This window comes from Hippocampus zosterae, chromosome 9, assembly GCF_025434085.1.
Source record: "Hippocampus zosterae strain Florida chromosome 9, ASM2543408v3, whole genome shotgun sequence".
In the NCBI taxonomy this organism is placed as follows: Eukaryota; Metazoa; Chordata; class Actinopteri; order Syngnathiformes; family Syngnathidae; genus Hippocampus; species Hippocampus zosterae.
In genome coordinates this window covers 18,866,086-18,882,653 of record NC_067459.1, presented here as the reverse complement: position 1 = coordinate 18,882,653, position 16,568 = coordinate 18,866,086, and the positions used below count along the sequence as shown (strand labels likewise).

The following is a 16,568-nucleotide window of genomic DNA, read 5'->3' as shown; positions in this document are numbered from 1 at the left end:
CGTTTCAGTTCACTTGCCTTTCCTCTGGTGCCTGATTTTCAGGCCCTCCCTGATTGTTTCCACCTGTTGACCCTTACCTTGTATTTAAATGGCACTTGTCTCGCTTTGTCATGTCTCAGTGTTTCGTTCTTGTACCGGCGTTCCGGCATCTCGCCACTGATCTAATCAGTCCTCGCCTTGTTTCCACAACCTTTGAGTGGTGAGTTGCTGATACTCAAATCAATATATCGTTTTTAGTTTGAACCCTGCAACCGTGTCCTGTGTCCAAGCCTGGTTTTGAAGATAATTCCATAATTTCAAGATGACCTCTAATCTGCCAACAGATCATTTTTGAGTCGTATAATATTGTATATCGCCACTCGTTCCTCTTGATAAAAAGCCTAATCACTGCTCACTTAACCCAAATTGAAGAGCTCTATTTTCATCCACTATGACACTGCTGCGCCTCCCGATTCTTTCTATTTATAAACGTTCCTCCGCTCTCAGCGGGGTTTCAAAGTGCATGACTGCAGTCTGAAAGCGCTTCCGGAGATTTTCTAGTCTCAAGAACAATCAGCCAATGTCTGTGTGTCACTTTGAGCCTAGTTAGGAGAGGACATTGGCGAGTGGGTGCTGCTGTGTTGGGTAGACTCGATACTAATGCCTCAAGTGCAACAAAATGTAGCCCACAATGAGACGGAGAATTAAATGAGCGATGCTGGTAATCCCGCAAAGTGCCATCTGGAATGGCCAGGAGGTTGACATTTTTGATATCTGATAAGTTTCATTTAATGCCTGATTCAACGGTCGCTGAATGACAACCACTGAATTTTCTAATTTACTCACGCATTTCAATATGAGAACAGACTCGGTTTGAGGTTTTTTTTTTTTGTTTTTGAATAATGATTCATAAATGGATCGCGGGTTGCAATTAAAAGACACTCAAGTGTTTGTTACTGAAGTCGCAGATTTATTCCTATTGTTCCCACTGGACGTTTGTCAACAATTCTAAATGAGTGACTATGTTGAGTGTGTCTGTGTTTCCCTTTCGTGTCTTAGTGAAGTCGCACGTTGTATATCAATTTTGATATTGTCACATACAAGTGTCTGATTTGAAGGCATAGACTCGATATAAAAAGTCTACACATGAACCTTTTTCAAATGCCTTTTTTTTGTGATTTCATATCATTGTCCACCATGAATGTGACATATAATTTATAAGTGGAGGATTTAGCCGTCTTCCCGATTATTCAAACGCAGTGATTAACCGTTAACAAAGTTGATCAGTTCTGGTAGGATTTTCCTGCCATTTTTGAAATCACTTTTTACAGCGCAGGCCATGGAGATCTCCAACAGCATCGGAGAGATATCCTTGTACAAATCTGTCAGGAGATATGCACGAATGGCTTTCCAAGGCATTCAATATACAACCTCAGTTACTTTTAACATAACCGTAAGAGATCTTTCCGGGAAATATTTACTGTATATTGATGTGCCTTAACTAGGGTACAAAGAGTGGCAGTTAACAAAATGAAATGGTGTTTCGGTAAATGAGAACAGATGCAAAGCAGTGTTTTGTCCACATTGGTGGCACAGCATCTCTGTGATGAAAACACGAAATATTTGCTGGAACTGACGTTGCTGTCTCGAGATTTATCTTGGGTTGATGACAAAACTATCCATTCAGTGGCGTCTCTTTATGCTCCACGTATTTCCACCTCCGCGTTTAATCTGTCGGATTTTAATTAAAATGCTCATCACTACATAACTTCTCATGCCGCTGTGCTGTGAGCAAAAATAGTTCATGACAACAAGTCGACGTCCTTGCACCTGGTTGTCACGGAAACAAGGGCTCGCCGACAGAGGCAAAGCGTGCGCTCGTGCTAGAGAGGTTGAATTTTAGTGAGACGGGCAAGTCGCCGCACATCATAACGTCCTTTCGCAATTGTGGTGGTTTCCACCATTAACTGACAGCATCCCCGTGCACCCTGGAGCCTCTGTGTGGTTCCACTCAGCAACCAAATTGACCAGAGACCACTCCTGACCAAGTTTGTGGGGAGACAGTGCCCTCTACTGGCCGCATGGGGTTTACAAGCCGCACTTCAGAACAGCAATTCAGATCCATTATCCCGGATTGCGCCTGGGTACGAGATGATGGTTTGGCAGAACAAGAAGGGCTGAATATTCACTCCAAAATACATGTGCTCACACACTCGTGCCCCTGACAAAAAAAGGCAGTTGACACACATGAGACGGCTTATCATAGGAGAATCACCAAAATGGAAGCACTTTGTTTTATTGTCACCCATTCGCACCATTTTTCTCCTTGTTGCATGGCTTTCTCCTCTAGACTCCACAAATATTTCCTTTCGCACTTGATCCACTACAGCAAATCCCCTTTCAAGCAGTTGTGATCTCATTTGAACCTTCACTTGATGGAAAGCAGCCATTTTGTGTCAGAACATATGAGGCAGAGGGCAACCCTTCCCCCAGCGTGATCACCCAGACCGTACAATGCATTGCCACTCAGAAAATAATTACATCATAGATTCCGGGATAAGAGAGACTGGTCATGCAAATTGGCCTGTTTTATCACGAAATTAAACAAGCTATATGCCAAGTAGTTAACCAACCGACAAATCAATAAACTATAAATATACTGTATAGTCATAGATGGCCGCAATGTTCCAATAGCTGTTTAATTGCATCTCACATTCCGACACCTCCTGAATTGAGATGTTGAGGAATACAAATGAAATACAAGTATCAAACTGAACATTATAAAAGCTTTAGCATTAATTGCCGTTTTACATATGATCAGTTCAGTGGTATGAGTCGCGCAAACATCTTTCAACTTTTTTTTTCTCTCCTCATGAAACTGTAGAAGGTCACAAAAATTGCAATAAATGGCCAAAGAAAAGGCAAAAAACCCTCCCAGTATTGAGCCTTTCATGCTCACTGAGGTGATTTCTCTCAAGGTAGATAGCAATCAGAGGCAGATTTTCCTCACGGTAAATCTGGTTGAACTCCAAATTGCGTAATAACTTCCATCCAAAATTGATGTACAGTGGCTACTTGAGATACAAATGACTGGAGTTACACGGTTTTCAGAATACGAGCCATCACTTGGTTGATTTATTTTGCTTTGACGAGCAAAAACCTGAGATACAAGCTCTGTGTGATGTTAGCAAGCTCAACTCACTTCACAACAAGCAGCAGATTGGCCGCTTTCAAACAATTATGTTGCCAAATGGTAACATGAACACTCCAAACATATCAACGATGCGAATAAAACTGGCATTTCACAAAACAAAACAAAACAAAAAAATTGTCATGGTAAATCTACATCAAAGGTATGCAAATAATTTGAAAGGCCAAATACTTAAAGTGAAACCATAGGATCTCGTCCCCTTGAGTGTGCTCAAAACCAGGCAACTCTGACCTGGATTATCATATCTCTGCGTGTTTATCACTCATCTGGAAAATGACATCTGATAAAGCATGTCCTGTACAATACCATTATCACCATCAAAGGGCTGTTAATATACTACATTAAAAAGACAACCTCAAGGTAATAGTCCCTCACACTCGTCCCCACTTTTGTCCTTCTGCTATGCAGGGTTATTTGCTTCCAGTTCCAACCTGACAGTTTAAAGCAGCGATGTCAGCTTTGTTTCCTTCTCTTGTCGCCCTCGTTGCTTTGCTCGCTCTGTCTCTCCTTCGCCGCGTCCTGTTCGATCCCAGCGTGGCGTTGGTACGGCACTGCCGTTGCAACAGATGCACTCGCAAGCAACGTGTGTGCCAAGATGTTCACAAAGTAGTGTGTCCCAGAAATAGATCTATTTATAACCCTCTTTCATTGTTGTGCATCTCGATAAAACTACATAATTTAGGCTCTTTTAATTTACAAACAACTCGGTTCCTGATAGACACCCAGTTGCATACAAAGAAGTCTGGCTGATTACTTGAATATGCAAGTAGCACCACGCGCTTGGAACAGTCTCAGGCAGCCACAGAAGAGTCCACAAAACACACACACACACACACACGAGACTCTCTCGTTCAACCCTGTGTGCTTTGCAGATGAACGTGCATCATGTCAACAGAGGAAAAACGCAGAAGGCCGTCTTAATATTAATGGCCATTGTATTGAATCAAAGGGTAAATAAGGAGTGTGCCAAGTGTGTCTCCTACAGTCTTTATAATGAGCTTCTCTCACACACTGCAATGGCAGGACGTGTGTGTGTGTGTGTGTGGGGGTGGAGGTCAGGAATGCTGCCCTTGACCTTCACACTGCAAAACTGCATTGGCAAGATGTAACTTAACACAGCTGAGTGTGTGTGTGTGTGTGTGTGTGTCCATAATTTGAATAAACTGGTGATAAAGGTATGGTAGACCGAATATGCTCAAAACAGTAGAGACACATCTCCTTTAAAAATACCCTGTCAAATTAATTCAATGGTTTGTTTTGTGACATACACCCGGGTGAGGAGAAGCGGTTCAGAAAACGGATGGATGTTTAAACATAATTACTGAAAACCTGCAGGCTGCAGACTGTCGTCCTCAATTGTGGAATGATAGCATTAAACACTATTGCAATTTTCAGATTTTTTTGGGGGGGGACGTGGCTAAAACCACGCCCTGTGATGACTTGAGCTCCAACATTAGTGAGAGAATTTGGGCTATGAAACAAAGGGGTGTCATCTACAAGCGTACTAAAACAAACTACAATTGTAGGACTGATAACTGCGTCGGGCATCAAAGTGCAGGTTCATTTTTGCCGATTAAACTGCCTTTGAAAATTTATCCAACAGCTCTTGCTAGCCTATAGTGGCACCCATTTAGCGGCTAGCTGGTAGCCAATAGCTTCCAACGCTGGCAACGGGTGCCACATGATACACTCTCAGCATAATTATTGTTGAGAATTTTTCAGCATCCTTAGTGATTGAACATGATTTCAGGATGACATTGTATTGATGTTGGTGGCAACTGTTTGGGACAACAATCTAAAACGAACTCCCCCTGACAGTCGGGAAGATGAGTCAATTTAGCCGCCATGCCGTGAACAACTTCAAAAAAATTGAAATGATATAAATGTAACAAAGCATATGTTATCAGATATTATTTGTTAAGAGTTTAGAAGTTGCCATGAGCAACTGGGCCTGACTCATCTTCCCCACCGCGCACATTTAATAACTGGTTAGGTAAGGTTTAATCAAGGTACTCGAGTCACTCAAGGATTCGCTTCACACCAGTCACAACACCTTTGTCCGTATATATATATATATGCTGAACACAACTTCGATCCTGAGTGTAATTCTCAGCTTGGCTTAACATAACACATGCTGACGTTAAATGTGCTGCTTTTCCTCCCGAGTGTGGGAGGCCCTCACGAGCAGCTTAATTACTTTGCCTGCACCCATCCATCAAGCATTCCCCAATCTTACTTCATTTTGCTCTACCTCCTCTAAAAATATATGGCGTGCCAATGGAACCTCATAAATGTGCACATTCAGCATCATAGCCTTTAGGGAGCGTCTGCGAGTGTGTGTGTGTGTGTGTGTCACCTTCCTATCACACACAGGTTCCTAAAATATTCTTTGTATTGCTCAGGAAATGTGTGTGCCTGCGCGCGTGCATGTATACACAGAGTGGGACGTCTGACTCAAATATTAAAGCCAAAAGCAGGGATGCATATTAAACTGGGACGCTCCTCACGCAGAGAAGACGCACAACTCCACATTTCATATGAATACATAGTTGTATACGTTTAGATAAATGGAATGCATATGTGCCATTGCTTCACCCGTGGTCAACTGCAAAGAGGACCAGGTGTCTGTTCGAGGACATTTATTAGAAGGGAGACCTTGATTCATATTTTAAATAAAATTAGAGTATGTTTTTTGATCATATAAATTATTGCTTGTCTAAAATTACATACTTTGTATACTAAAATATAAATGTATGCATTATAACAATGACATTATATATATATATATATATATATATATATATATATATATATATGGATTCTATTGCTTGCGTTAAAAAAAATTCTGGACACGACTTGGTTGTGTTTGTCCTTTATGTAATATATTCACTCTAAAAGCTTTTTGTCCAACTCGTCACAAACTTATTTCTTATCCATCCCTCCAGCAAAGGATGCTCTTTTGTTGTCAGTGGACATAAATTTTTTTCTTGCAATCCCCCCCCAATCATTAATTCTCTCAAGTCAGCATTGAAAATGGTTCAAGCATTTTTGTTCCCGAATGTCATTCTTCCATAAGCTTCAGCTTTACAGGTGCCACCTCTCAGTCACTGGAAAATCAATTTGCCACCTTGTGACAATGACACCACCTGTTTTTCTTGAAGATAAAATAAGTGTGCTCAGATGCACGACTCATCCAGCAATTTTTTTGGGTCATGATGTCTATTATAGTGGGGCCTACTATTTGACTAGAGGGGATGCATTAGGTTTTGCGGCACAACCACACAGACGCACAGTATGGCCGTCATACTATGAACCAGATTACAGGCGAGTCATTTTTTTTTTTTAGAGCTGTGTGTGTGTTTGCGTGTGGGCGTGCGTGCATGTGAGTTATAGGGCAAGAGAGCAGCAGAAGAAAAATCACATTTCATAAATAAATCATCTGGGTCCTTGTGATCTGGTGATGGATGCCGCACACATGCACTCTCTCTCTCGCTCTCCCTGGAGATGAATTTGCTTATTTTGAGAAATGAGGATTTAAAGCCTGTGCGAGTAGTATGCACATGTTTAGGGGGAACGAGGTCATTTCAGTGCGCGTGTGTTTGCATAAATGTGTGTGTGTGTGCGCGGTCACTGTCCCAGTCCCTTATTTTCCCGCTGGTTTAATCCCTAACTAAGAACCAGTCTTTCTCCTTCTGACTCATGCAGTGGCAGCTCATTTTCCCTGGGTATATAAATGCTTTAAAAAACACTGTGTGTTTGTGTGTGTGTGTGTGTGTGTGTGTGTGTGTGTGTGTGTGTGTGTGTGTGTGGGTGTGTGTGTGTGTGTGTGTGCGTGCTCTCATGCCAAATGCACCAAACTGTTTGCCGGGATGCATTGACATAGGCATGATCCACCTGAAATCATGCAAAGCTTGGCTAGCATGTTTGGGTGTGGCCTGGCTTGCGTGGTAACTTGCGTGTGCCACTTTGCTTGTCGTGTGTATGCCAAGCCTGGCCAGTCACACAGTGATGGAGTGAGCTCATCTGTACTGGGGGGGGGGGGGGGGGTCTATAAATATTGTAGATGCTTGCAGTCGAACCTCTCAGCAAGCTACTGTATGATGTCATCCAGGAACACCACTCACGAGGACACAGACACCCCCCCTTCCCACACACACATACAATGTTGCCCGCTGCCAAGGTGCAATTACCATGGCAACTGTAGGTGTGGTATCTAGTGAGGCAGAGACTCAAACTTCCCTTTTTATCCTTCATTGTCTTCAATTAATCTCTCGTACTTTTTCTCCTATTTATCGAGTGTGTTAAAATTTCATTTACCGTACAGAACACCCTTCCCATACCGCCTCCTAGCGAAGCGAAGTGATTTAGGGCACTTTCTTTTTTATTTATTTATTTATATATTTTTTGATATTTTAATTTTTTTTATTAAGAGCCTTTCAACAATTTATCTGTTGATCAACATAACCTTTTCTGTTTTACTTCTTTATCTATACAATATAATACATCTCACAGTAGAGAACTGACAGTTTAAAGAACCCTGGTCGACCTTTGATCTGATCACTATTCATAGCAAAAAAAAAGGCTTTGACGATGCGTCGGATGACAGTGAACCTTTAGCGCAGGGGTGCCCAAACTTCTTGGATCGAAGATCTACTTTTCGATCAACTAACCTCCTGGGATCTACCCTTACCAGTGCGTGCATGCGCACCCGCACGCGCGCACACACACACACACACACACACGCACACACGCATGCACGCCATGATGAGAAACAGCCTGAAACGGAGGCATGCTACGCACTTTTGCAGCCTGTTAACTATCGTAGCTCACACGTACCGTTTTAAAGTGCTTCCCTGGGCCCACCTGGATTCCTATTCTTTGCTCGTGCCCTTGGTGAATTGTACACGAAGCAAACTCTGAATGAGAATCATGACGATAAAAGAGAGAGCGCAACAGCTCTGATCACAAGCTGCAATTGCAAACTGCTGAGCACTAACAACTTCCGGTGACGTAATCACGCGCCAACGTAAATTTAAGATTTACCTGCTTTATTTTAATTTAAAAATATTTTTTAGTGAAAATGAGACTGATAATATGATTAGTGTGCAGTGTATATTAACACAAAAAATATATTAATAACATGTACAAAGACACACAAATGGTTGTTTGTTTGTTTTTTTCTTCTCGACACTCCTCGGATCTACTTGGGACCTGTCTTAGATCTACCGGTAGATCAGGATCTACCTAATGGGCACCCCTGCTTTAGCGGAATGCGAGTCCCCTTTACTCCGCGTCGCTGTTTTTCTTCCCTTGTCACATTTGTACCTCTCTTTATCTGGGGATTGTTGTTTCCAAAAAGCCAAATAAAGCAGAAGAACGACAAACCACACAGAGATAGCAGAACAAACTTCTTTTGAAGTAGGCGTGGCATAATCACGTGATATTCAGCGGTCTCTCATGACATCATCAATGATGACGTGTTATGTCACTGTAAACAGAAACGTTAGTGAAATTTTTTACAAATTGCAAGATTTTACCGTTTTGGTGCTGCTCTATAGCTAAAACCAATGTTTTTCGTTTAATTTTTTTTTTGGTTCTATATACAGTAGTTATTATACAGTAGTATATTAGTAGTTATTATACAGTAGTCAGCAGTATTTTACTTTTCAATGCCAAAGCGTCAGTCCAACACAATTGTAAATACGACCGCAACTGGCTCATACACGAGACAACGGCCTCCTTGTTAGCCATCTCGAGCTGTTGAAGCAAAAGCGGATGACCGCCATTTAAGTCGGAGTTAATTTTCCTGCCTCGCTCACCTAGTGAGACAAATGAAACAAACCGGTACAGAAGCTTTTCATTCTTCCCTTTTGTTAAGTATGGCTTTCATCCCTCCTACCGCATTGAACAGGGAATTCCTTCACACTGATCTTCAGCCAGACCCACTAACACACTGAGCGGCTCCGCTTTGGCAGCCGATCAGAACCAACCACCGAGGTTGAAGCGGCGCACACACACACACACACACACAATGGATAAAAACAAAAACAAATGCTTAGAAAGCCAAACATCTTGAAAACAGACATTTGTTTTGGGTCGTTACCTCATCACGTGACGTCGTGTTTAAATGAACTGCGCACGCACGCACTTCGGTGTTGCTGACAGTTGGCATCCCGTGAGACAGAAGGTGTCAGGAAGTCAACATTCACCCCCATCGTCCCGTTTCTATGGAGACCAAATGTGCCTAGCCTCGAGAGGTTGAGGTGGGAAGGGAAAGGTCTGAGTCGGCACACGCAGACGTAGATCGACTGATGGAGCCTGATTGACTTGACAGTTTGATGTCGCAAGTGGCGCGATGTTGGATGATTTGTCGTGTATTGTGTGTGCTAAATGTGTGTGATTGCGGGAGCCCACCCCACGGTGCCCTTGGGGGGGGGGGGGGGGATGCTGAAGGGACTTGTATCCCACTGGGTCAGCATTAAACATGCTCCGACTGGATCTTGCCTGCTTGTGTGTTAGACAACAACATAAGTCGGTGTCATTTGAGACGGAGAGGAAAGAAGAGTTGATCACGACAAATGAGGGGATTAAAAAATAACCTGCCAACAATGACAGATGATGGAATAGACCTTTACTAAGTTTGCTGACTTGGCACAAACACACACGCATACACAAAACTAATGACCATTATTTGACTCTGGAAGCAAGGGTAGCTCTTCTCCTTCTTGATCACACGCTAATGTTTCATGTCTGGACAAAAAGCGCAGATTTGATAAAAGAAAATTGACTGACGCATGCAGAGCTGTCGGGTTCTCCCCCAGAGATTGTCGCTTTAAATGCTCAATATCAGCCTAACTGGATGGACTTAAAGCACCCTCTTTAAGGAGGTTGGCAAACAAGAGCGCCCCTCCCCCCTCCCCCCATTACTCTTCTCACGCAAGTGCCGAGTGACACAAGACGCAGTGATGTCGGTCCACGCAGAGCCGAGAAGCGCAGAAACTGTCGATCACCCTTGAGGAGGCAAAACCAAACAAGCCACAATGACAAAAAGGGTGCAAGTGGAAACTGGATATGGATGAGGAGGAGTAATGGAAGATGGCAGCGGAAGTGTGTGCGCAAAGGGGTTGCGATCGAAGGGGCGGGCGCTGCCATCGTGGAATGGAAGCCGCACAGCTTCAAGTGACCTTTATGTAACATAACTACAGGCCCCTCCTCCGTCACCTCATTCACAGTTGCCTTTTGCCCGGTCTTCATTTTCAAGTGGACGCATTGATGGAGTCAAAATCGAAAGAGATTCACATGCAGAGACGAGTGGACAAGCCTCTCTGACACGTTGGGGCAGAGTGGCTGCAATTTGGGTAGCGCATCTTCTTGTTGCCGCTGTGAATTCTCGGTCAAATGCGCTTGCTTGAAAATCACTAAATGTTCTGTCCTCTTTCTTTTTTTTTTTTTTTTGAGCAGCCTAATACCGAGGTCTGCTTAGTTAAATTGTTCGGGCCACAAATTGATTGAGACAGAATCAAAAGGGCGTCTGCAGCCAAGTCATGGTTCATCGTGATTAGTCAATGCCCTAAAACGGTCACAATTTGGAACAATCAATTAATAAACCTTACAAACAAGGTAAGATACCAAAAAATAAATAAATTAACCTAACGGTATTACGCTATAGCACAGCTATCAAATTCAAGGCCCAAGGGCCCCGATATGGCCCACCGCATAATTTTGTGGGGCCCACAAAATCAAATTATGTTCATCGACTTCATGTTTCTTGCTAAAATACCAATACAGTAAATTGTCTTCACTCTTTTTTTTCCCCCCCATCCCCCTTTCAAATCAATGTACTGTAATAATATCTGCACAAACAGTTTTACCGGCCTCTAGTGTCAAAACTCGTCATTCATCATTTGGGTTTACATGTCAAAACCATAACTACACGCGACAAAAAACAAAAAAGCTTGATTCACAATGATGAAACCTCGACTTGTACAGTACATTTTGTTACGGTAACTGCCGTAACAAGAAGACCTCCACTACTTCATAATATAATGAAGTAAAACAATTCATCTTTGAATACACTTGAGGAGGGAAACATTTGGACATTTTTTGTAGGCACAATGAATGAATGAAGGTGAACTTGAAATCTGATTGATCAAAAACCGTCCCATTGTGAATACACTGTAAATGACGGCCCTTGCGACTGACTCCGAAGGTCTTTAGTTGGATCAGATTGACATGGCAGCACACGGACTGAAATCTGACAGGAAAAAAAAATTAAAAAAACAACACCCGCATACTCCCACTGGTACAAGGTCGATTTTCAATTTCCAGTTCTGAGGTGATCAAATCACGCCATTTGACATGCAACGAGTATGTTTTGGTCCAAAAGGGAGCGTAAGGGCCAAGCTAATGAAAGGGCAGTGGGAGGAGTGAGTTATTGAGGGCAGGACAAGACAGTGGCAGCTGTAGAGGGAGCGGAAGGCAGCTCGGCATGCATTGACGCATTTCAATTCAAAGCCCCCCCAGTCATCTAATGGGGCACTGCAATGCTTACTGACCCCCAATCTTATCGAGTGAACGCCACTTCTTCATACAATCAAAACATGTGATTTCAGGCGAGAACAAGAATTAAAAGCTGACGCCAGCGGTGGTACAGTGCAGTCACTTATGTTACCTTGTTCCAAAAACACACACACATTCATTTAAAAATCATGCTCTCAGGCCACGGAGACACGGCGCTTAGTTTAATGAGCTGATTTGGGTCTATTCGTTGCACACGCGCGATCGCTAAAGGACATCTTTGCGCACGTTCGCACACGAGCGCACACTGCCCACCTTTGTGGAGTCGCAGCGAGGCCGCGCGAGCGAGCGGAGAGATACGAAGCTTTATCTGATAGACGGATAGCTAACTAATAGGCTTCTCGGCGCGGACGCTAACGGTGAACGCCGCTGATAAAGCAGAGAGCGAGAAAAGCCAAGACACGAGAGTGGATATAAGGAGAGCCAAAGTGTGCAAACTCTCCCCTTTTGCTTCTGACTCGAGTCAATTCAAACGACTCGAGTGTACACCTCTGCAAGATTGCATTCAGATCTTGAAATAAAACCGGAGCGTGGCTTTTGTCAGAGCATGTCACCTTGTGTTTATCACAGACGACCCTCAGGACACGGATACATTTGGTGTGTGGCCGGCCATGACGCTGCTTTCAAGTGGCTAATTTCTCATTCGCATCAGGAGAGGCGGCTTTCGTGTGCAAGCAGAAGTCATCGTGCACGTTTATCCCCGTGCGGCTGTGTGTGAAGGATGTTTCGAGCCAGGTGCACACAGTCTGGGCAATTTAGCAATGATGGCTTTTGACTTGTCGAAATCGCATTCCTTGCTCTCCAGTGGAGTCTCAACTCAACTGTATTTATCCAGCACTTTAGAACAACCATCGCTGGACACAAAGTGCTGTATGAATATCATATATACAACAATAAAAGCACAAAACGGTCTAACCGAGATCAAGTCTGAGTCACGTGGAGTCAAATGCCGCAGAATACAAAACAGAGGGACCAGAAATGGAAAAGGCTCGATCCCCTCTGAGCCTTTGCTTAGTTCTTGGTACCTCCGAATAATGTCTGGTCCGCAGACCTGTGTAGGAGCGGAGAGGCTCAGAGAGGTAAGGTCTAGTGAGGCCATTTAAAGATTTGAAAACAAATAATAGGATCTTAAAAAGAACTCTACAGGGAGCCAGTCAAGGGATGTCAGAGTAGGAGTTATGTGCTCCCTCTTACGAGTACCAGTCAAGAGGAGAGCAGCGGCATTCTGGACCAGCTGTAGACGTTACTATTGATGTGTGAACGTAAAAACCTCAACCTGACTGACAATTTTAGAAGTACTGGATTACAGATTAACGAGTTTTAAAATATATATGAATACATTTTGGGGAGGGTGTGGGGGGGGGCGCGCGGGGTTGTCACGAGTGATGCCACATGGAAAAGTCATAATTGAATATAACACGGCAGAAGTCACACACAAGACAAGAAACATGTTGAATGTCAGCCTTTCGTTAACGAGCCAAACTCTGTGTTGTAACTCTGTGTCCTTCTCCTTCTCCCAAATCATCTCTTTTACTTGCGAGTCACGCTCTCAGAAAGTGTTGTGTGGTCGTGTGCGTGTGAGGTAGCCGAATGGGAGCTCGCGGAGAGTGCTTTGTGGCTGACAAACTGTATTTCATAGAGTGCATTTAGCATTATGAATTTCTTTAAATCCCTTTAACGGTTCAGCTACGGACCTTAGCCTCTGATGTCACACTCTGTCTATGCTGGTTGCAAAAAAAATAAAATAGTCTTGAAGATGTCCACACATGTACGTATGTGCATGCCCTCCTCAAAACTCACTTGTATTCTATGGCATTCGACTCAGCGTGACTTAGATTTGTTCTTGATTTTACTGTTTGGTGCTTTCTACCGCCTTTATTACCGATTTGTCTTACTGTTTATTGTTTATGTTAAATCGCTCCATGTACAGCACTTTGTATGCAGCGATGGCTGTTTGAAAGTGCTCTATAAATACACTTGACTTTACTTGACTTGACATTGTGTATGCGTCTCTAAAGTACTCATAGTCTCATACTAAGACCATTTTGATTCGATTTCCTTTCAAACTTAGTCTTACCGCTCATCCTTTCTAAATCTAAATTGTATATCTTTCTCATTCTCTCGCAGTCCCCACTTGATCTCCCATGATGCAGAGGGGACAAATTGGCTCCCCGCTGAGCTAAATGTGCCTTGGTGCCGAGAGCCAGATGGCACTGGCGCGGGGACGGAAGGAGCGAAGGATGGATGCTAGTAAAAGATGGCGCGCCGAAGCCGTGGTGTGAGAGGGCAGCGTGGCGGTGATAGCGATGCACAATTATAATCCATTAGTTCCCAGAGGGGGCTAAAAGCTGTGCAACCTGGTCAGACACCGCTCCAAGGAGATCTTGAATCAAACTTTATAGCTGCCGAGCGGCCGAGAAGAAGAGAATGACACATTATGTAAAGCTGTCAAGATGCTCGCCAGAGAAGAGTGTGATGTTAGTCTGCTGCCGCTGCTGCTGCGGGAGGTACAGTACACTCCCTTCCAAAAGTATTAGTACGTCAAAGTCAATTCCTTTGTTTTTGTTGTTAAACTGAAGACATTTGGGTTTCAGATCAAAAGATGAATATCAGACAGAATTTTCAGAATTTAGCATGAATTTCATGGTATTTACATCCGGATGTGTTAAACTACTTGGGGCAATAGGAAACTGTACATAGATGCTATACGCTATCTATTTCATCCATCCATCCATCCATTTTCCGAACCGCTTGAGCCTCACTAGGGTCGCGGGGGGTGCTGGAGCCTATCCCAGCCGTCTTCGGGCAGTAGGCGGGGGACACCCTGAATCAGTTGCCAGCCAATCGCAGGGCACACAGAGACGAACAACCATTCGCACTCACACTCACACCTAGGGACAATTTAGAGTGTTCAATCAGCCTGCCATGCATATTTTTGGAATGTGGGAGGAAACCGGAGCACCCGGAGAAAACCCACGCAGGCCCTGGGAGAACATGCAAACTCCACACAGGGAGGCCAGAGCTGGAATCGAACCCGGTACCTCTGCACTGTGAAGCCGACATGCTAACCACTGGACTACCGGGCCGCCCCGCTATCTATTTCATGGGCTTTATATTTCATTCATTCATTCATTCATCTTCCGTACCGCTTGATCCTCACTAGGGTCGCGGGGGGTGCTGGAGCCTATCCCAGCCGTCTTCGGGCAGTAGGCGGGGGAAACCCTGAATCAGTTGCCAGCTAATCGCAGGGCACACAGAGACGAACAACCATCCACACCCACAGTCACACCGAGGGACAATTTAGAGCGTCCAATCAGCCTGCCGTGCATGTTTTTGGAATGTGGGAGGAAACCGGAGCACCCGGAGAAAACCCACGCAGGCCCGGGGAGAACATGCAAACTCCACACAGGGAGGCCGGAGCTGGAATCGAACCCGGTACCTCTGCACTGTGAAGCCGACATGCTAACCACTGGACTACCGGGCCACCCCGCTATCTATTTCATGGGCTTTATATTTAGTTTTGCAATTTATGAGAGTCATTTGGTAGATTTTTTTTTTTCCAGTTGCGAGGCAAGTTGTGACTGAGCATCAGCTATTCCCCGCTCAAATGAAATGAAAAGCAATGGTAGGGGTAGTTTAATGCTCACTCAAGTAGGCGACAAGAGCCACAGTTGCGGGTGCACTTTCAGCCCTTTATTGAATAGTCAAACACTGAAATAATACAAAACGTGAATTATTGCTGCTGTTGCCCACTACCCACGCCCAGCTACTCACACATGGACGAACCAGCCACATTGCTCCTGACATACCTCACAAGGCCACACCTCTTAAAGGCACACATCCCAAAACAAAGAATACTACAATATGCTCACAAGTGGCCTGCGTGGATTTTCTCCGGGTACTCCGGTTTCCTCCCTCATTCCAAAAACATGCATGGCAGGCGTAGTGAGTGTGAACGTGGATGGTTGTTCGTCTCTGTGTGCCCTGCGATTGGCTGACAACCTGTTCAGGGTGTACGCCGCCTAGTGCCTGAAGACGGCTGGGATAGGCTCCAGCACCACTGTGACCCTTGTGAGGATAACCGGGTCGCAAAATGGATGAATTGAAGTATCAAATGTTCCAAGTTAAAACACCAGTAGAAAAAAGCCCCACGAAAATGCAGATAGCGTCACAAGAAGGCCCTTGAGAACATTTTCACGTCCTTTTGTCTTGACTTCTCATGTTCCGTCCCATCTCTCTCTTTTGCTTCCTCCCTCTCCTCCTCTAACAGGGTTTCTTGGTGGCATTCAGCTGCTCACTTTACGCTCCACTTTGCTCTCCATCAAGCCAAATTCCCCTGTTTGGGGCTTATGTAACACAGCGAAAAGATTGGGCATCGGCAGCTCACCAATGAGAATGGGGTCCATTTTTTTAAGTGACTTCACTCGCCCTCCCCAATATTGGCCTATCACGCTGCCGCTACCAATCATGTGTAAACAACACTTGCTGTGGGCATGCGGACGTACCCATCACGCGTTGTAACATTCGGAAACCGAGAATGTTTCTATGACGTTAGTTCACGGGGGTGGCCGGAGGCTCCCAAACGTGTGTCTCTTCGGCTCCCAGAGAGCAGCTCGTGGCTCTTCTGTTTGTCAGTGTTTCAATTGGTTTTCCCAAAATACACCAAATGTTATTCCTCTGAGTGTTTGAAAATAATGCCATCCAGTTACCACTATTTATAAAGAAAAAATACTTTTGTCAGCCGTATTGGCAGCCTGCCCAGGTACCGACAAGTGTTTGTTTTTTTTCTTGTTTGTTTCCC

At 44.2% G+C, this 16,568-nt stretch overlaps 1 protein-coding gene across 6 annotated transcripts in view; it reads right to left on the bottom strand.

The window, feature by feature from the left end:
• The window catches only part of ppfia4 (PTPRF interacting protein alpha 4), a 49,512-nt gene that overhangs the window by 25,406 nt on the left and 7,538 nt on the right, over window positions 1–16,568 (bottom strand). The gene's annotated exons all lie outside the window — the stretch shown is intronic.